This window comes from Littorina saxatilis, linkage group LG7 (assembly GCF_037325665.1).
Source record: "Littorina saxatilis isolate snail1 linkage group LG7, US_GU_Lsax_2.0, whole genome shotgun sequence".
Lineage (NCBI taxonomy): Eukaryota > Metazoa > Mollusca > Gastropoda > Littorinimorpha > Littorinidae > Littorina > Littorina saxatilis.
Window position 1 is genome coordinate 23,848,690 of NC_090251.1, and position 22,508 is coordinate 23,871,197.

Consider the following 22,508-nt stretch of genomic DNA (forward strand, 5'->3'; position numbering starts at 1 on the left):
TGTGTGTGTGCTTTTTTGTCTAGTGAAAAGTACTCTTCGCTGTAGAATTTATGTTCAAGGATTATATTCTCCTCTCCATGCGTTTCTTTTTCTTTGTCGCCTGTCGTGTCCGCAGCTATTCATTGAATGTACCGGCGCTGTGGAATTTATTTTTAAAGATCACATTATCTGGGTAGGCGCTTTTCTTATGCTGAGTGCATGTTCGCGTTTGAGACGGGGAACGTGTATTTGATATGGTATTGTGCCCCGAGTACTTTCTTTCGCGTCTTCGGCGGGTGATCTTTTCTGTGGCGTGTACTGGAAAGTGTATCATTAAATAAAAGACACGGTGGGTATGTGTAAATAATTTTGAATCATGGATGAATAGACGAGACACGCGCGTTTGCACTGAAACACAGAGACACCGATACAGCTGAGGAACCTTTTGTTAAATTTATTTATAACCGTATTTCTAAAGTAAAGAGATGTGACCCCCCCTCACCCCCCCTATGAGAACATGTACCAAACATGCTGATTTACTTTTGCTCAGTAACTTTTTGAAGTGATGGAGATGTATTTATTCCAGTGTCATGACCATAGACCATTTATCCTGGACCGCCAACTAGCTCTCTCTCCGCTCTTTCTCTCTATTACGAGGTAGCGGCCTCTCGCATTTAGGAACCTACGCTTACATGGCCTTTCAGAAATCAGGGGGATGTCATATCCTGTGTCGATTGTAAACATGGACGAAGTTGCCGAGGTAAGTTCTGAAAATGCTAAAATAAACTCAGCTAAAGTGCATATGGAACATGTTTTTCGATGAGTTTTGTTAAGTTTAGTTTGGAGTTTTGGAAAATCCAGTTCATTGTCACCTCCCATTGTCACAAATAACTGGAGCGTACTTTCTTTTCACTGTCTTCGAATCGCTGGCCTTTCAAACCGGACGCTAAGCGCCCCTGAAAGTCGAGCGTCGTAACCTCGAAGGGTCACGTGACGAGTTGGCGGTCCAGGCTATTTGGTCTATGGTCATGACTAAAACGGTGTTTGCAAAATTATTTCTGTTTTTATTGACCACTTGATTTTAGTTGACAAAAACAACTCACCGCGGAGTCTAGTGCATGGGGGATGTTCTCATTTCTCGTGGCGTAAGCGCAGCATGTAAAATCAATATCCTTTGTTGTATGGAAGCCTGCGCGGATTATTATCGAAAGCCTCAGTTGAGACTCGAGTGATACGAAAATGTACTTTGAATGACATTAGTTGTACGTTCTTGTTGGAACCGACCTGTCAATCAACTCATTTATACTGTGAAAGAATGCGCACACGTGTATGTGTTTGTGTGTGTCTGAGAGTGTGTCTGAGAGTGTGTGTGTGTGTGTGTGTGTGTGTGTGTGTGTGTGTGTGTGTGTGTGTGTGTGTGTGTGTGTGTGTGTGTGTGTGTGTGTGTGTGTGTGTGTGTGTGTGTGTGTGTGTGTGTGTGTGTGTGTGTGTAAGACAGAGAGAGAGAGAGAGAGAGAGAGAGAGAGAGAGAGAGAGAGAGAGAGAGAGAGAGAGAGAGAGAGAGAAAGAAAGAGAGAGAGAGAGAGAGAGAGAGAGAGAGAGAGAGAGAGAGAGAGAGAGAGAGAGAGAGAGACTGCTCAAAGTTATATCATTAACCATCATCATTTAATAATAACTTCATAATTAACTTCAACATTAAATTGTCCGGTTTAGGGGGGACGCATTCCACTTCATTTTGCCCCAAAGCGACCTGTTAGCGGAGCCAGTCACAGATGATACAGAATTACAGAAAGCCTGTTGAGGTAAATGGGGTATAATATCGGTAGCCGCGTGTGTCCTCCTGTAGTGTCCACTGCTGATAAGTGTCCGGTGGGTGACTGACCACAGTGTGTGGGTCCTCGCATTCCTACGCCGTGTACTCTCAATTACCCGGCTAGTACCTCGCTGGCAGCAAACAGCACAACATTGTGTTTTGACATCGTGGGTTGAATGAGTTATGCATTTTTGTGTGTGGATTATGTTTTACTGTATTTCGAAATTGGCGGGGCTGAGGATGAGAGAGACTGACAGACAGACAGCCAGACAGACAGACAGACAAACAGACAGACAGACAGACAGACAGGATGATGTGTATAGCTGTTAGTCGGGGTCACATCAGCAACGTGTATTGAATTAAAATCATGTATTTCAAAAACACCACATGTTGAACACATTTTTATCACATTAACGAAATGTGTGTTCTTGTTTGAGTTGAAGCATATTGGTGCGTAATGCATCTGTTGTTTGCGAATCAATCTTTTTTTCCGTTCGGGTAATTGAGAAGCAACCCCTCTCCTTCCCCCCTTTTCCTTTCTCAAGCATTCATGACAAACCTTTATGTGTGCAATATTGATGACAAATAGTTTTTGGCTCACGTAAGTGTAGCCTATGCGATTGTAAACTTTGTCTGTCTGTGCGTGCGTGCGTGCGTGCGTATGTATACATGTATGTCTGTGGTAGAAACTTTAACATTTGACTAAACACCGAAATACTCATTTCACCTCCTTATTTTTCAAGCACCATCTGCAAACTATTGAAGTAAGGATCAACATTTTGTCGGCATGTGTGTAGTTAAAGTGTGTATCCAAAGAAAACGGTTGGTGGGTGGTTTTGAGGGGGTAAAAGCAGGTGACTGATTTGTGTCGTGTGTGGTATGTAGACCAGGCCAGGGCACAGGCGAAGGTATCGTCCACTGGACTACTACTATCACAGAAAGACTACAAGGTTCGTCACTCACCTTCGAGTCTTCTGTGTTCTTGGAGTCGCTTCCTGGGGAAAAATATTGTTCAAGACGGTTTGCCTCTTCCTACAGTCTGTGTAAGGTCAAATAAATACAGTTGAATGATTGTTTGAACTGTATATACCTTTAATATTTAGCTTCCGTCCGCTGCAGGTTGTTATTAACCATCATTTGGACGAATCTTCGTTTGCGAGCCGCCAGGTTCCACCTTGCGTCAAATCATGCATTCGACACCGAATATGCATACCAGCGCTCATTGGTTAATAACAGGATATTCGATGATTATTTTCCCGTGGGAAGCTTCCCTTTCCTGCACAATATTTACACATGTTTTACACCAATGAGCGCTGGTATGCATATTCGGTGCCGGATGCATGATTTGACGCAAGGTGGAACCTGGCTGCTCGCAAACGAAGATTCGTCCAAATGATGGTTAATAACAACCTGCAGCGGACGGAAGCTAAATATTAAAGGTACATACAGTTCAAACAATCATTCAACTGTATTTATTTGACCTTACACAGACTCATGTAGGAAGAGGCAAACCGTCTTGAACAGTATTTTTCCCCAGGAAGCGACTCCAAGAACACAGAAGACTCGAAGGTGAGTGACGAACCTTGTAGTCTTTCTGTGATAGTAGTAATCCAGTGGACGATACCTTCGCCTGTGGTCAGGGGTCAAGATCAGGTCAGGTCGCGTGAAGGATTGTGGTATAGATTCACTTTTAATCAGTTCTCACCGAGCTGTATTCGCCGATTCGGGGAAGACGATTTCACATTGTTCGGTTTCTTAGCTCCAGAAAAATACATAAACAAGTCGCGTAAGGCGAAAATACAATATTTAGTCAAGTAGCTGTGGAACTCAAAGAATGAAAGTGAACGCAATGTAAATTTTCGGCAAGACCGTATACTCGTAGCATCGTCAGTCCACCGCTCATGGCAAAGGCAGTGAAATTGACAAGAAGAGCGGGGTAGTAGTTGCGCTAAGAAGGATAGCACGCTTTTCTGTACCTCTCTTTGTTTTAACTTTCTGAGCGTGTTTTTAATCCAAACATATCATATCTATATGTTTTTGGAATCAGGAACCGACAAGGAATAAGATGAAAGTGTTTTTAAATTGATTTGGACAATTTAATTTTGATAATAATTTTTATATATTTAATTTTCAGAGCTTGTTGTTAATCCGAATATAACATATTTATATGTTTTTGGAATCAGCAAATGATGGAGAATAAGATAAACGTAAATTTGGATCGTTTTATAAAAATTTTTTTTTTTTTTACAATTTTCAGATTTTTATTGACCAAAGTCATTAATTATTTTGTAAGCCACCAAGCTGAAATGCAATACCGAACCCCGGGCTTCGTCGAAGATTACTTGACCAAAATTTCAACCAATTTGGTTGAAAAATGAGGGCGTGACAGTGCCGCCTCAACTTTCACGAAAAGCCGGATATGACGTCATCAAAGACATTTATCAAAAAAATGAAAAAAACGTTCGGGGATTTCATACCCAGGAACTCTCATGTCAAATTTCATAAAGATCGGTCCAGTAGTTTAGTCTGAATCGCTCTACACACACACACACACGCACACACACGCACACACACACACACACACGCACGCACATACACCACGACCCTCGTTTCGATTCTCCCTCGATGTTAAAATATTTAGTCAAAACTTGACTAAATATAAAAAGATACCAAAGGAGATTTCCTACAGTTTGATCTGCACAGTGTTTTTCCAGTGTCTGCGCGAGGAAGAGCTGTCGAAAGCGCAGTGTCGATCTGGCAGTTGTGTCCCCGGTAAGTACAAACAGATCTAGTGTCTCCCACTCTTACAACGTGTCACCTACTGATAATCCGTTTTTTTTAACATTTCTTTTTATTTCAGCAGACACGGATACACAGTGCTAGGTAGTCACCTCTAGTGAAATTAGTTGATCTAAAGTGCCTGTAATGTTGGGATGTCTTTGTTCTTGGTTCGATGTATGTGAATTTCAAGACTTGCAGCAGAGTCTCAAGTTTACTCTGCCCGTATAAAACTGTCCACCATTTACTTGAACATGCAGATATAAGGAAACGGAATGAATCTGTTCTCAAAGTCAAAATTATTACGATTATGCCTCAGTTTCAAAACATGCTCTGTCATGGTTCTGTCTGTAAAATGTGGTACCTTGCAACAACTTCCTTGAATTTGAAAGACAGTTTTTGAATGCTAGATCTACCTAGATCTGTATCGCGTTTCATTCCAGACTCCTCTCTTTGATTGTACTGTTTACGCACTATCGGGATTCGCTAATGTCTGTAACGTTTGGTAAACGTACCTTGCAACAGCTTCCGTGTCTTTGTTGGCATTTTTTTTCAAGGCAGCACAACGTAAGATTAGCTTCTTTTGGACAGCAGGTAGAATGCGAGTTTTGAGACAACGACAGTCGTCCAAAGAAAGCTTGCAGTGGAATTTTGTTCTACATAATGGTACATGTGAATGTGATTCTGTATTTTTCTGCGGTTAATGTTAATGGTTTCTTTTTTCCTCTGTTAGTTTCTTCCTCCTGAGTTGATCGTTATCACTCAAACAAGACCATCAGAGAGTACCTCAGTGGCTCCTCAAAATGGAATGTAAATAGTGTGTTGACTGTGTTGACCGTCAGAATAATTTTAAGAACTTGCAGTCAGTTGACATGTTTCGAATATTGTAGGGTTCCCATGCTGCATAGGTAAAGTGGTTTGTATAACCCGCCTATTCAGCATCAATACACTGTTTATAGTTGTGTAGGTTGTAGTCATCACAACTAATCGCATTTTGCCTTTTGTTTCAGAAAGGAGGATAAGCTACAACAAGATCGACGCTATGTCAGATATCATATGCCTCAGCCACATGACGACTTCCGAATTTAGATCCACTCGGGATGGTGACAAGTCTTGATGAAAAGTAATACTGAGGACAGCAGTGGAAAAAGTGGCCACATGGCAGGTACCTATTGCTTAGTGTCTGCAGTGCAAAAGACAGATAAGCTGATGGTAGATTTCCAAATGAACACAATACCCTCAGATCTACTGCTGATTTACGACGGGCAAGCTACAATCCAGGACAGAGAACACTGGAGCGTTGTAATCCAACTCTTCATTTGTTTCAGGAAAGGATGTCCTTCCAAATTAACATTACAACTCTCTGATACAAAGACATAGTGCATAGTGTACTCTAAACAAGAGGTTGTGCTTCCACAGGAACATCCCGATAATTGAGTGGGACATGATTAAAAAGCTTCCCAGTGAGGAAGTACAGTGAAACCCGGCTATATTGAAGTGGGCTATATTGAAATCCCGGCTATATTGAAGAATTTGTCAGGTCCCGGCTGAAGCTCTTCTTTTTCTTTGTTAAAAAATGTTGGCTACATTGAAGTCGGCTATATTGAAATCCCGGCTATATTGAAACAAAAATTCAGCCCACGGGACGTTTTTACCTGGCTATATTAAATATTTTCTCCAAAGATTTGTTGAATTTTTTATTTTTAAGAACAATGATTGCGCGGGCGCCGAATGATATGACACGCCTCTGTCAGCGCAATCAGTTGAGGAAGGGGAGGTTAAACAAGTTACCCCCACTGTTCATCACTGACTGACTGACTGTTAGGTTTTAACGTCCTCTTAGACCAACTGGTCTATATTGGGACAGGTATTGGTAATATGCTGAAGATTGGGTTTGTCTCGTCAAAGTATCGAAATGCGATCATGATAATCAGAGACGAGAGATGATGCATGCGTGTCTTTGTGTTTTCCAAGCCCTGAGACTTTTGCTGTGAACTTGGGATCTTTTTCGTGCGCATGTGTGCACACGGGGGTGTTCGGACACCGAAGGGAGTCATCACTGTGTCGTATGATTAATGTGTCGTGTTGTGTGATGTGTGCAGAGTAGTGAGGGGGGGGGGGGGGAGAAGAGAAGGTTCAAAAGTTACTCCCGCTTCTCTTGACTGTGTTGTAGGATCGATGTGTTGTGTTGTGTGATGTGTGCAGAGTAGTGGGGGGGGGGGGGGGGGGGGAGAAGAGAAGGTTCAAAAGTTACTCCCGCTTCTCTTTACTGTGTTGTATGATCGATGTGTTGTGTGATGTGTGGAAATTTGGGGGAGGGGGGGGGGGGGGAGAAGAGGAGGTTAAACAAGTTATCCCTGATGCTTATCACTGTGTCGTATGATTGATCAGTTGTGTATTGTGATGTGTGCAGAGTGGGGAGGGGGGGGGGGGAGAAGAGGAAGTACTTAAGATACCCCAACTGTTCCTTACTGTGTCGTATGATTTGTTTGTTGTGATGTGTGCAGAATGGGAGGGGAAAAAAGGAGGTGCTTAATTTATCCTCACAGCTGATCACTGTGTCGTATTTCTTTATTTGGTGTTTAACGTCGTTTTCAACCATGAAGGTTATATCGCGACGGAGGTACACAAGTTACTCCCGCTGTTTATAAATAAATCGTATGATTGATGTGAACAGCGCAGGAAACTTAATTACATCCTCCTGTCTCCCCTCCCCCCCCCCCCCCCCCTTTCTTTTACAGCACTGCGCCGGAGTTTGGGGGAGGGAGTAAGAAGAGACGCTACCCCTGCTGCTCATTACTGTGTCGTATGATTGATGTGTCGTATGTTTGATGATGTGAGCAGGGTGGGAGGGGGAGGGGGGGGGGTGGGGTGAGTGGATGAAGAGGAGGTTAAACAAGCTACCCCAGCTGCTCATCACTGTGTCGTATGATTAATCTGTTGTGTATTGTGATGTGTGCAGAGTGAGGGGGGGGGGGGGTGGAAGAAAAGCAGGTTACACAAGTTACCCCCGCTGTTCAATACTGTGTCGTATGATTAGTGTGTTGTGCTGTCTGATGTGTGCAGACTGTGTGGGGGGGGGGGGGGGGAGGTTTCTTAAGTTACCCCCACTGCTCTTTACTGTGTTGTAGGATCGATGTGTTGTGTTGTGTGATGTGTGCAGAGTTTGTGGGAGGGAGTAAGATGCGGAGGTTAAACAAGCTACCCCTGCTGCTCATCACTGTGTCGTATGATTGATCTGTTGTGTATTGTGATGTGTGCAAAGTCGGGGGGGGGGGGGGGGGGGGTTGGAAGAAGAGCAGGTTACACAAGTTACCCCCGCTGTTCATCACTGAGTCGTATGATTGATGTAAACAGCGTTGGTAACTTGTGTACATCCTCCTCACTCCCTCCCTCCCCCCTCCTTTTTTAGCACTGCGTATCGGACCTGCACATCTAATTAGGGATTTTGCTTGTTCGTTTGTTTGTCTGTTTATTTTTGTGTGACAAATGCTTCATTTGGCGTCGGTCTGATACTGTGAATGGCTCTGTGTGTTTGTGTGTGTAAGGGACCGGGGGGGGGGGGGGGGGGGCGTGCGTGTGTGTGAGTGTGTGTCCGTGTGTGTGTGTGTGTGCAGAAAAAAGCAAGGAGGCTCGAAGAACAACAGCCAACAGGTGAAAGATTAATGGGAATATATCTCACATCAAACGCAATGTGTGGACACGGAAATAAGAACGTATAGTGAAAAAAGTTCGGTTATATTGAATTTTTGAAGGAACAAGGAGGGAAATTCAATATAACCGAGAATTGCCTATATTGAAGTTCCGGCTATATTGAAGGTCTTCCCGGGTCCCGTGCCACTTCAATATAGCCGGGTTTCACTGTACATGGTTTTTCTGTCAGCTTTCACCCAGTATACATTATGAGCGATAATGGTCTTCTTGGTGACCGTTCATGCCCAAGCACGCGGAGCTGGTTGCCAGCAGGACAAGTGTCACTGGAAAATATCATAGACTTCGGAGTGCGAGGACCAGGGAAAATAACTTCATGTGAACCTGTCTGAGTGTGACCGTCGTGACGCCCATATCTTTAACTTCTTAGCCGTATATTATCTTGATACGCAAGCTCTAGGGTAGGTTAATGATTGTAGATAAGCTTTGCCATGATAATTATGCTGATGCAGTTTAAAAGTGTGTCTGTGTTTGCGTGCGTGTTTGTGCAGTCTTGTGTGTGTGTGTGTGTGTGTGTGTGTGAGGATTGCACAAGATCTCCTTCAGGGACAACTACACCAACAACAAATAGTCATTTTATCTGTTTGCCTTCTTTTGAAAATTATACATGGAGTAGATATGATGCGTTGGTTTTAACTCTGTGTGTGTGTGTGTGTGTGTGTGTGTGTGTGTGTGTGTGTGTGGATGCGTGAGTGTATGCGTGTGCGTGTGTGTGTGTGTGTGTGTGTGTGTGTATGTATGTGTGTGTGTGTGTGTGTGTGTGTGTGTGTGTGTCTTTGAGTTTTTGTTACTGTTTGTCGGTTTTTGACGGGAGCCTTGCCTCTTGTTCTATCATACCCAACATGCACAAGCTTTTTTTTATGTCTGAATCAGCCCTTCGTGTGCAGTAAATATCACGATCCCATTTCATCATCCATACCATCGCGCAATATTGCTGTAACCCGGTAGAACACTAAGTCTATGACGATCGAGTGTAGTGCAGGTACTATTGGGGGGAGGCAAAATTAAGCAACATCTTTTTAAACGCCTTTTTGCACATAGAGGGGGAATCGAGACGAGGGTCGTGGTGTATGTGTGTGTGTCTGCCTGTCTGTATGTCTGTGCGTGTGTGTGTGTGTAAAGCGATTCAGACTAAACTACTTTACCGATCTTATGAAATTTGACACGAGAGTTCCTGGGAATGATATCCCCGGACGTGTTTTTTTTCATGTTTTCAATAAATACCTTTGATGACGTCATATCCGGCTTTTTGTAAAAGTTGAGGCGGCACTGTCACACCCTCATTTTTCAATCAAATTGATTGAAATTTTGGCCAAGCAATCTTCGACGAAGGCCGGACTTTGGTATTGCATTTCAGCTTGGTGGCTTAAAAACCAATCAATGAGTTTGGTCAATAAAATTTTTTTTTTATTACACGATCCAAAAACAATTTCATCTTATTCTTCGTCATTTTCTGATTCCCAAAACATATACATATGTTATATTTGGATTACAAACAAGCTCTGAAAATTAAAAATATGAAAATTATGATTACAATTAATTTTCCGAAATCGATTTAGAAACAATTTCATCTTATTCCTTGTCGGTCCCTGATTCCAAAAACATATAGATACGATATGTTTGGATTAAAAACAAACTCAGTGAGCTAAAAAGAATAGACATACAGAAAAGCGTGTTATCCTGCTCAGCGCGACCACTACCGCACTATTCTGCATGGCTTGTCGATTTCACTGCCTTTGCCACGAGCGGTGGACTGACAAAAGTATGTGGTCTTGGTGAAAAAAGCAGTGCGTTCAGTTTCATTCTGTGAGTTCGACAGCTTGACTAATTGTTGTTATTTCGCCTTACGCGACTTGTTTTTTTATCTCCTGGAATTCTATGATGGACCTCTTGCTCTCTGTTTGAATGGCTCTGTGTATTTACTGATATAATTACTATTCAAGGTGTCTTCATTTTGAAGGGCTATTTCTTGATTTCTCTGTCTCTGTGATTGCGGTGTGTGTATGTCACTGTGTGTGTGTGTGTGTGTGTGTGTGTGTGTATGTGTGTGTGTGTGTGTGTGTATGTGTATGTGTATGTGTGAGACAGACAGACAGACAGACAGACGTGTCACTAGACTTGTGTATGCATCTGCCGTCAAAGTTTCTCTAGCAGCAAGACAGAAAATTGGCTTCCGATCAAAGAGAACGAAAATCATAACTTCCGCGCCCTGTCACCACCTTTAATACTTACTGTGTGACACCTGCTCGAGGCGAAAGCGGAATGATCCGGATTGAGTGTGACCTTGATGTGGTTGATTGACAAATCTCAGGCGACAAGATAAATGCCTATCTGATGTCGCCACCGATTCACAAGTCGGATAGTGTGTACAGAACGAGTTGACCCAAGTAGTGTTATGAGAAGCAACAGCTGTCGCCCACCGTCGATGATTAAGCCAGAGAGATCAATTATGAAGTTGTTTCAGATAATGATGGACTTGATTTGATTGAGCGGTGTAGTTTTGTTTTGGTGTCAAGAGATTTTGTGTGTCTGTGTGTGTGTGTGAGTTGTGAGTTTATGTTTCAGAGCCAATATATACCGGTATTCAAGGCTAGAAAAATATTTATTTGCCAGTTGCAGATTTCATAGATAGCTTGTCATACTCGCAGTCGCTTTCACAATACTGAATACAAACATGGTGTGACCACACAATCGGCTGTTGTAGTTTGCCGCCTGTTGCGTCGCAATCCTCCCCCCCCCCCCTAAAAAATAGAAAAAAGAACAACATTGCGACAAGTGATCAGTTGGGGAGGTATTGTTTTTCTCAAGAAACCTTTTTTGTCTTTTATAAAGCCATTCTGTGTGTGTGTGTGTGTGTTGGTTGTCTTGCTTTGCTTTGCTTTGCTCAGGTGCAAACACTTATCAGACGGCGATTGAGACAGTCGACGCAACATATTACCAGGTATTTTGCACCTATCGTTTTGCCTTTAAAAAAAAGGCAAGTGTATGTAATGTAAACCACTTGGACTCTGTTTTTATTTTAGTTTAGTAACGAAGTTGTGAGATTGTGTGTGTGTGTGTGTGTGTGTGTGTGTGTGCGTTCTTGTGTGCACGTGCGTTCGTGTGTGTGTGTGTTGTGAAAAACATCTTGAGTTATAGAAATCAAGACAATTGACACGCGGCACATTCGTAACTGAATCTTTAATCGACCCCACACACACACACCCACACACACACCTCCACTACCCCTGGTACCCCCTCTCCCTCTCCACCTAACCTTCATTATCCCCATCGTCAGTTTCTGTAATGAAATCGATGAGAGCAGCAGACCTTTTATCCGTCTTTCCATTGTCAATGGTCTTGTGTGTGCGCCCCGTGTATATTTGTCATTACTTTCCTTTGAGTCTGCCGCAAAGGCGCGACGCACGTGCGCGGAAGGGTCATCTCGTGTAATGAATAAACCTCAGAGAGATCTCTACTGCCTGTTGTCGTGCATTAGCCCTGTGGAACGCAAGCGCCTCGAGTCTCGGATTCTATTAGTATTAGAACAGTGGAACCACCACTCAAAGGCCTCAAAGACTCAGAGAAAATCAGGTGTTAAAGTCCCATTCTCGTCTCGTGTCATGAATAAACCTCAGAGACATCTCTACTGTCTGTTGTCGTGCATTAGCCCTGTGGAACGCAAGCGCCTCGAGTCTCGGATTCTATTAGTATTAGTACAGTAGAACCACCACTCAAAGGCCTCAAAGAATCCGAGAAAAGCCGGTGTTCAAATCCCTGTGGAACACTGGCTACTCCATCATCATTTCGTGTGATTAATAAACCTGAGAAAGATCTTCAAAGATACCTTCCTCTCTGTGATTGCGATGTGTGTGTGTGTGTGTGTGTGTGTGTGTTTGCAGACAGGTCTTGGTCAGATCATAATTCAGACTGGAATTTGTTTGGGACTGAGAGAGAAATTTATATTCAGCGTAAATGAAGACACGCGTTTGGGCATTATGCTATGGGTCGGTGGATATATGGGAAATGTATTAAATGGAAACTTGCATCGTGTTACTGTTGATTATTAGAGAGAGAGAGAGAGAGAGAGAGAGTGTGTATCAGTCCAAAAAGCCACATGGTTTAGTGTCACAGTCGTGGAGGTGATGACTATAACGATACCGGTACCTCAGAATTTCAATCGGTCATTTGACCAAATCCTTACCTAACACGATCGGTCACTTCAAATAGCTGTGCTGCGTTGACCGATGGTCATCGCTTGGCCAAAACCCCGGTACAAGGGGGGAGTGGGCCAGCCAGTGGCTATAGCATTTATTGGTGGCATTTGTTCCTCGCCCCCCGCGGGTTAGGGGGAGTCCCATATTGGTTGGGACGAGAAAGAATGTACCCGATGCTCCCCAGCATGTCGTAAGAGGCGACTAACGGATTCTGTTTCTCCTTTTACCCTTGTTAAGTGTTTCTTGTATAGAATATAGTCAATGTTTGTAAAGATTTTAGACAAGCAGTATGTAAGAAATGTTAAGTCCTTTGTACTGGAAACTTGCATTCTCCCAGTAAGGTAATATATTGTACTACGTTGCAAGCCCCTGGAGCAAATTTTTGATTGGTGCTTTTGTGAACAAGAAACAATTGACATGTGGCTCTATCCCATCTCCCCCCTTCCCCCCGTCGCGATATAACCTTGAATGGTTGAAAACGACGTTAAACACCAAATAAAGAATTTGTTCATCCTCCGCTTGATGCTCGTTTCATCCGCACTTTATGTCACGTTGTAGACCGTAATCTGAATCACATAAAGAACCCACAGCGTTTGGGATGTATTCATTTGACCAAATCCTATCCCAAGACGATCGGTCACTTCAAATAGCTGTGCTGTCAACACAACACCGCTTGGCCAAAACCCTGGTACAAAGGGAGAGTGGGCCGTCCAGTGGCTACAGTATTTATTGGTGGCATTTGTTCCAGCTCCTCTGATGCGGCTCGTTTCGTCCGCAATTTATGTCACGGTGTAGACCGTACTCCGAATCATATAAAGAACCCGCAGCGTTTCGAATGTATTTATACCACTGACATCAAAGACGGGGCATAGAATTCAGACGCCTTTTCCTGCGTTATTCTGCCGAGACCGTGAAAAGGCGTACTCTTGATATTCCTTTTAATGTAGGTTTTCCTCGCGTCCCAGCTTGTCAGAAACGCTTCTTTGGAACTAATTTACGACACCGGGACAATTTGGTGTGATGAACTACAATGCATGTAACAATACATGTAAAATAAATAAAACCAGTTGACCGTTTCCGTGTATGAGGCAACTAACAGACCGTACGTGTTTACTTTAACTATAAAGTGCAGCTAGCTGGAATATGGATAAAACTAGATGAATACCCGCTTCGCCGGGTAGCCGGCTTCGCCGGGAAGAAGTAGAGCCGGGTGAGTGGCGCACCGTACGCCGGCTTCGCCGGGTGAGTGGCGCACCGTACGCGATTGACGCCACACGAAGGAAGGGAGATAAACGCGCAAAACACTGGAGAAGATAAGGAAGAGTAATACCCGGCTTCGCCGGGATGAAAGCGTTGTGGACAGTGACCTTCTAAAAATAGTAACGGGAATATGGATTGAGCGTTGTGGACAGTGACCTTCTAAAAATAGTAACGGGAATATGGATTGACGCCACACGAAGGAAGGGAGATAAACGCAAAACACTGGAGAAGATAAGGAAGAGTTACTGGGAATGGATCTGGGAAGATGAACAGAAAAACCAAAATCGGTTCAGCGCTGCGCGCTAAGAGCACGTGTTAAAAATTCTCATCGACCAGGTTGTGTCCGCGGTCTACCTGAATATGCCCACCAAATTTGAAGCAGATCCATCGAGAACTTTGGCCGTGCATCGCGAACACACACACACACACTTACACACACACACACACACACACACACACACACACACACACACACACACACACACACACACACACACACACACACACACACACACACACACACACACACACACACACACACACACACACACACACACACACACACACACACACACACACACACACACACACACACACACACACACACACACACACACACACACACACACACACACACACACACACACACACACACACACACACACACACACACACACACACACACACACACACACACACACACACACACACACACACACACACACACACACACACACACACACACACACACACACACACACACACACACACACACACACACACACACACACACACACACACACACACACACACACACACACACACACACACACACACACACACACACACACACACACACACACACACACACACACACACACACACACACACACACACACACACACACACACACACACACACACACACACACACACACACACACACACACACACACACACACACACACACACACACACACACACACACACACACACACACACACACACACACACACACACACACACACACACACACACACACACACACACACACACACACACACACACACACACACACACACACACACACACACACACACACACACACACACACACACACACACACACACACACACACACACACACACACACACACACACACACACACACACACACACACACACACACACACACACACACACACACACACACACACACACACACACACACACACACACACACACACACACACACACACACACACACACACACACACACACACACACACACACACACACACACACACACACACACACACACACACACACACACACACACACACACACACACACACACACACACACACACACACACACACACACACACACACACACACACACACACACACACACACACACACACACACACACACACACACACACACACACACACACACACACACACACACACACACACACACACAAGTCGTATATATATATATAGATGCCACGTTTATAAGACTCAATATGTGCGAAATTTCATGAATGTGCTGTATGCGCTGGGGTATGAATATATGGGTATAATTATGGTTGGTGGACCAATGCAGCTGTATGAAATGCAGGCTGTGGGGGTATTTCTATTTGTGTCCGGCAGATTGGTATAATAGAATCACACATGTCGATGGGTTATGATAAAATACGTGTTAAAGCGTACCAGGGCCAAATAGTTTGATTGATGTACACCTAGAGATTACAATGCTATGCATGTTCAGTATGGACGATCGGGTACAGTACGTATGTTAAAGACACATTCCTGCCCGTGTGATCTTTCTTGTAAATCACTGTCTAGGCTGTTGGGGTGAGATATATACGGATATCTTTCTTGTAAATCACTGTCTAGGCTTTTGGGGTGAGATATATACGGATATCTTTTCTTGTAAATCACTGTCTAGGCTGTTGGGGTGAGATATATACGGATATCTTTCTTGTAAATCACTGTCTAGGCTGGTGGGGTGAGATATTATAAGATATTTGATGGGTTGTTGACAGACCAGCTTTTGTCGGTCCGAGGGGGAGCAAGCATATCGTCTTTTGTTTCATATTTATTGACCAAGGCCGAAGGCCGCGGTCAATAAATATGAAACAAAAGTCGATATGCCCCCCTCGGACCGACAAAAAAGCTGGTCTGTCAACACACCACCAAACATCGTTTTTGTCATCATTTTGGTAGTGAGAAAATAAGTGCACAATCAACCCAGGCCTGGGAGCCATGCTTTGAAACACGGGTTCCGTGGTGATAACCACACGAGTTCCGGTTTGATAACCATTGGCAATCAAAGCTGGCGTGTGAAAGCAACTTTCTGTGTTTTTGAGTTCATTAAATGTTGGGATGAATATGTCAGGTTTGAGGATGCACAGTTCTGTAGGTTCACCTCGGTATTCCACCCCCTCGGCTTTCTGTTGTAAATATTAAGCTGAGTGATCGAATGTGGAAGCTACGTTTGGTCAAAGGTCACAGAAGATTTGCGTCGTGCAGCGAAGGAAAGAATCGCGATCTTGTTTCCGACTCAGTACCTCTTTGTTTTTCATTAGACCTGTCATTCTGCTTGCTCGGCTTTGTTATATGTTTGCATAATTATCTTGTTGCTATTTTCTTTGCTTTTATTATTGTTTCTTATTTGTGCTTCGTTTATCGATACAACGTCTTGTGCACGGGTCAAAATGTGTGTGTCAGGGGTCGTTTTACTTGAACTTGACGTTCGTGTTTCTCCGAACGTCTGTGTATCGAAACACAGATACACGCACTCCATGACTCTGTAAGAAGACAAAACATATCGCTAGGTTTCATTTGTTTTTGATGAATGTATGACCTTTCATGAAGTAGTTTTGTTTTTTGTTTACTTTTGCCAGTTTGCCAGTTCGTTTTTGGAACTTTGCAAAGCAGTGTCGTGTCGTCTGTTTAGGTCTGGGGAAACACCAATGAAAAGAGCCGAAGAATCCCCGAGCGTTTCTATTGGGTTTGCTTTTGATTATCCTTGTATAACCTGCTTCCTGCAACTATGGTAACCGGGGATTTATTGCGTGGGGAACATGCGATTTATTTCCCAGGTGCTTGTGAATGAAAACTCGTGAAAATGATGACAAATACGGATATCTTTCCACTTCAACACACACCTTCTTCTTCTTCTTCTGCGTTTGTGGGCTGAAACTCCCACGTACACGTGTTTTTTGCACGAGTGGAATTTTACGTGTATGACCGTTTTTACCCCACCATTTAGGCAGCCATACGCCGTTTTCGGAGGAAGCATGCTGGGTATTTTCGTGTTTCTATAACCCACCGAACTCTGACATGGATTACAGGATCTTTTTCGTGCGCACTTGGTCTTGTGCTTGCGCGTACACACGGGGGGTGTTCGGACACCGAGGAGAGTCTGCACACAAAGTTGACTCTGAAAAATAAATCTCTCGCCGAACGTGGGGACGAACTCAACACACACCAAAATCCTCAGTTAGGCTAATTCCTTCACATGTTTTTCTGAAGTAGTTTTACAGGTTTACATAAAAGTCAGTTGCCAAATGAATGTACACATGTATTCCATTCTTTTTCTGCCTTTTTGGCCTGAATACAATATGGTCATATTCTTGTAAAAAGTTACTTCGTCCTCGTTTAAGTGTGATAGTAATAGCGATGCAGTACAGCATGCCAAAGTGAAATGTCTGAATGTGGTCGTCCTGGAATTTTAGCGTAACTCGATTCTTGGCGATGTTGATGTTTTTGTGCTTTAGACTAAGTGAATCTTTCTCAATAGATAGATAGATAGATAATTTATTGCCAAGTGTACAATACATGAATGAACATAAAAAATACACGAGGAAAGCAGCTTGCTATGTGATAAAAACAAAAATAAATAGCATTCATACATTACTGGCGCATAGCATCATACATACATGGGTAAGACAATTTGGTATCACAGTAACTAATGCATACATTATACAGACATGGTGAGAACTATGAAACTCTAAGAGCTATCGGAACCCCTAGGACCCCCCCCCCCCCCACCACCACTCCCCCCCCCTCTCCAACCCCTGTTCCCGCACTGGTAACATACGTCCATTCCCCCCCTAAAATAAAGTACGCAGAATAATGAGAACCATTCTTTAAAATACGATGGACAATACATGTTCAAACATTCTTTTTACCTTTAAGTTTCTATCCATACCAGGTACACACATAAACAATATTTCATAATAAAAATGATAAGTTTTGTTATTCTACTGAAAAGCTGTCAAAAACGAATTAGGCCAAAATGCCATGACGACGTCTAAATGTGGGGTGCTATTCGCAGGTTGTCGCTTGGCATTCCGGGGTGGCGTTAAAACCCATGGGGTCGACAAGAGTTTGACGGGGGCAGGAGACGGGTGTCGCGCAGAGTGAGGGGTGTACCCTCAAACCAAAGGGCCGTCCTCTATGCAAAGGCATTTCCGCGCAAACAGCTCTCTTTTGTTGGCCCATGGCGGCTCTGGGGGTGATTACCTTAGATCGGGACCGGCTCCTTTCTGTGCGTTCAGTCGAGCGAGACGGCAGAGGGAGGACTTTTTGTCGCTCTGTGTTCGCAAGTCCTTTATTTTTTGCCCTTCGCAGCTTCTGCTTCACTCCTCTGGGGTTTTTGTGATTGTGATGTGTACAGCTCCTCCCCCCCCTCCCCCTCCCCACCCTCCTCCTCCCCCTCCCCCTCCCCCCCCTCCTCCTCCTTCCTCGCTTCCTCCATCCTCCCTTCCTCTTCTCTTCCTGCCCTCCCTCTTCCTTCTCCTTCTCTTGCTGTGGGTGGCATTAGTATTATTTTACTCGTCTTAATTGTGTGACTGTTCAGAAACCAACTCCATCCTCGCCTGCTCCTCTTGCCCTGTTGTGTCGCATTACTGCATTCTCGGTTGAAACGATGTATTCATTTTGTTTGCCTACGACAGTGCCGATTACATCGAATGATAGCGATTGAGAGCAAGCTAAGTAGTCGTCATGCGTGCTGTGAACACGGTAACATTTGGCGTGAAGACATTGTGAAAACGATGTCGAAAATGGTAAAGAAGCGGAGACACACACACATACACAAACACACATACACACACACGCACGCACGCACGCACGCACGCACGCACGCACACACACACACACACACACGCACACACACACACACGTACTCGCGCAAGCAGGCACACACACACACACACACACACACACACACACACACACACACACACACACACCCCACATCCCCCACACACACACTAACGTGCTAAGACGCATGCAATAATACATGTATGTATCTGGAAAAAAAGTTTCACATAAGCTCAACGTATATGCATGTATTTTCAAACATTATAACCTTTTCGTTAGCTCTCAACTCACCTGTGTGTGTTTTGTGTGTGTGCAGGTGACTTGTGACGTGGAGTGTCAATAACTACCAAGGACTCTTCAATTTATTGTGATAGGGAAGCTACAAAGTGTTCACTTGTGACAGAGACACCTGGTCCAGGTAAGTGTATCACCCTATTGTTTGTACTGTCTGCTGTCATTTCCACACTGCAGTTTAACCGATTTACGGCTGCTTTCATAGACGCGTGTGAGGGTTCGAATCCCGGCCACGGCCGCCTGGTGGGTTATGTGTGGAGATTTTTCCGATCTCCCAGGTCAACTTATGTGCAGACCTGCTTAGTGGCTTATCCTCCTTCGTGTGTACACGCAAGCACAGGACCAAGTGCGCACGGAAAAGATCCTGTAATCCATGTCAGAGTTCGGTGGGTTATAGAAACACGAAAATATCCAGCATGCTTCCTCCGAAAACGGCGTATGGATGCCTTAATGGCGGGGTAAAAACGGTCATACACGTAAAATTCCACTCGTGCAAAATCACGAGTGTACGTGGGAGTCTAAGCCCATGAACGAAGAAGAAGAAGAAGATAGACGCGTGTGTGTTTCGAGGGGGAAAATCATCATATTGGCACCCTTCCATATAAAGCAAATTGTAGTGGAGTTTGGAAAACACGAACGAGAATAGTGTAGTGGGAACGAACTTTGCGGCAAAATAAAAAGTCAATTGGAAAACACGAACGAGAATACTGTAGTAGGAACGAACTTCGCTGCACAATAAACAAAAAAGTCATTCTGTTCGGTTGGTAGAGCACTTGACTTGTGATCCGCGGGTCACGGGTTTGAATCCGGGCCGGGACACACACGGGTCAGTTTGATGGGCAGACTCAGAGGCCTTGTATCCATGTCCTACCCCCGTTGGCACGTAAAAGTTATCGACCATTCTACCATAACGCACTTGCCTCGGAAGCGAGAGGTTGCGAGTTCGACCCTGGGTCAGGGCGTTCGCAATTTTCTCTCTCCCCCCCCCCCCCCCCCCCCCCTTTCCTAACCTAGGTGGTGGGTTCAAGTGCTAGTCTTTCGGATGAGACGAAAATCCGAGGTCCCTTCGTGTACACTACATTGGGGGTGTGCACGTTAAAGATCCCACGATTGACAAAAGGGTCTTTCATGGCAAAATAGTATAGGCATAGATAAAAATGTCCACCAAATACCCGTGTGACTGGGAATAATAGGCCGTGAAAGGTGAATGCTCGCCCTAATAGGCTTGAGGTTTGCTGGCCGATGTGAATGCGTGATGATATTGTGTAAAAAAAATTCCTTTAACAATGAGGTGGTCAGTTACAAAGAGAGAAGAAAACAAAGTCGTAAGTGTTGTTTTAAGCGTGTTTTATTCATTTTCTTTGATACAACAACAAACAATAACCACATTAAGAACGTTAACAAGCAGACTGCTTATGTACTTGTTCTAAAATGATAATCAATACACATTCAGATAACAGAAAATGGCGAACAAGTGGTAACTTCAACACCTAGTTTCATAATATTTCATTCTTATCTAATATAAATAAAATGAAGAGAGAGATAGAGAGGGAAGGAGTGTATCTTTAACAATGAAGTGGTCAGTTACAAGGAGAGAGAGAAAAAAAAGTCGTAAGTGTTAACCTGTCGCTAATGGTTTAAACACAATTTTATTCAAAATACATGACATGAAACAATTGACAAAAATGCAGCTAGGACACGAACTCAAGCAGATGCTTATTTGACGTGACCATAACAATGCTAAGTTACACAAGTTTTCATGATGGTGGACAACACAATTATTAACCAGAAGAACAAAATGTAGGAGGGGGGTATGGGGAACTTAATCAAAACAGGAGGATTTACAGAGAATTTTTTTTTAATCAAATAGAAAAAGAAAAGAAAAAAAGAAAAAAGAAAAAATAAGGTGAGACTATGAATGAAGCGCGTGGGACGAGAACATCGATGCTGAGACATGCAATAAGTAAGTTCAGATAAATGTACATTTTCATGGAGAGGGTAGCATAGTTCGTTACGAATGTATGGAAGAAAACCATGACCCATAAGGTCAGTAAGGCAAACAGGCAGGGAAGGGGGGGTGGGGGAGGGGGGAGCAGGTATGTGTTACAGTATTTGGACAAGGCACAGCGAATGTCAATAAGAGTCACACAGGAAGTGCCACCGCGGATGACTGGTCAGGGTCGAGTGAGATTTTCGGTCTGCTTTCTTGTACCCTTGCATTTTGTGTGTCGGACGGAAAGAGCCTTAGACCGCTTTTTGTGTGTGTGTGTTTGTGTAAAAAGGTGGTGCTAGTATTGTACCTGACCCTAAACCACAGGCACCGGTAACCGGTGTTGGGTATTTTATTCTGCTGCATGCGAAAGTGAAGGAAAGGTATTTCACTATAAACATTAATTGTCTGCATAATGTGGTCAGAGTATTGTTTGGTGTAAAGTGCAGTATAAGTTCTGATTTATGTTCTTGTTTTCATGTGAAAGGGACAGCCAACAAAATGAGTATGATAAGACTTGCCTAATATGGGCGATTTGATACTAAATGTATCTTCTATTCAATACCAATACGGAACACTTCACCGAATGCGAATTTGGGACAGATCTTTTATTGTTTTAATTACAAACTACATAGTGTGGGGTCTTGCTGAAATTTTCTTTATTCAGAGAAAAAGCAACAACAGCAATCCGAAGGTAAACAGTGTACACGATTTCAAGGCAAGATACTTTAAAAGCTTCCTGGAGACTTAGTTGCCTCTTTGCTGCCCGATCTTGAGCGAAGAAACAAAATCAGTGATTTCGGTGCCTGTGAACCCTGGCTCTCGTGTCCTCCGTAGAACGTAGGGTGTGAAGGCCATGACCTTGACCTCTCCAGTGAACCCGGCGGATCGGAGTGCCACCGCTTTGATACAGAACTCAGCGCCGCTACCCACAAAAGAGCGACGCTCTGCTCCCAGGAAAACATAATAAATTGGATCCCTTATTACACACACACGAACGCACACACGCACAACGAACGTACGGAAAAACGGTCCCATGATAATAAACCTGTGTCCAATCACGCATAGTAAGTTGTAAAGACCAAGAGGTGCGATGATTTGTACCGGTGTGTGCTTTAGCAGTGGCGATTTTGTCACCTGTACCAACCAATACCATGCAAGGCCATTGAATGGGAGTGGTTTGCAATGTACTTATCGCTCCGTTACCGGCATAGGTCATCGTATACGCGGAACGAACTGTATGAACCTGCGTGTAGTTTCCCTTTCGGAATCGGCGGAAACCGGAAAGCAGATAATGCACGGTGTTTTACGACTTCCTTGACATTGCAGTGTTATACAGTGAGTGACAATGATGTCTGTGTCTTGTGTGTATC

At 43.9% G+C, this 22,508-nt stretch overlaps 1 protein-coding gene across 2 annotated transcripts in view; it reads left to right on the forward strand.

Annotated features, from left to right (window-relative positions):
• Positions 1-22,508, forward strand: part of LOC138970983 (collagen alpha-1(III) chain-like) — a 128,220-nt gene that overhangs the window by 13,889 nt on the left and 91,823 nt on the right. For both annotated transcript variants that reach the window (XM_070343566.1, XM_070343567.1), the window contains exon 2: positions 19,168-19,269. The gene's annotated coding sequence lies outside the window, so the exon portion shown is untranslated. The remainder of the gene's footprint in view (positions 1-19,167; positions 19,270-22,508) is intronic.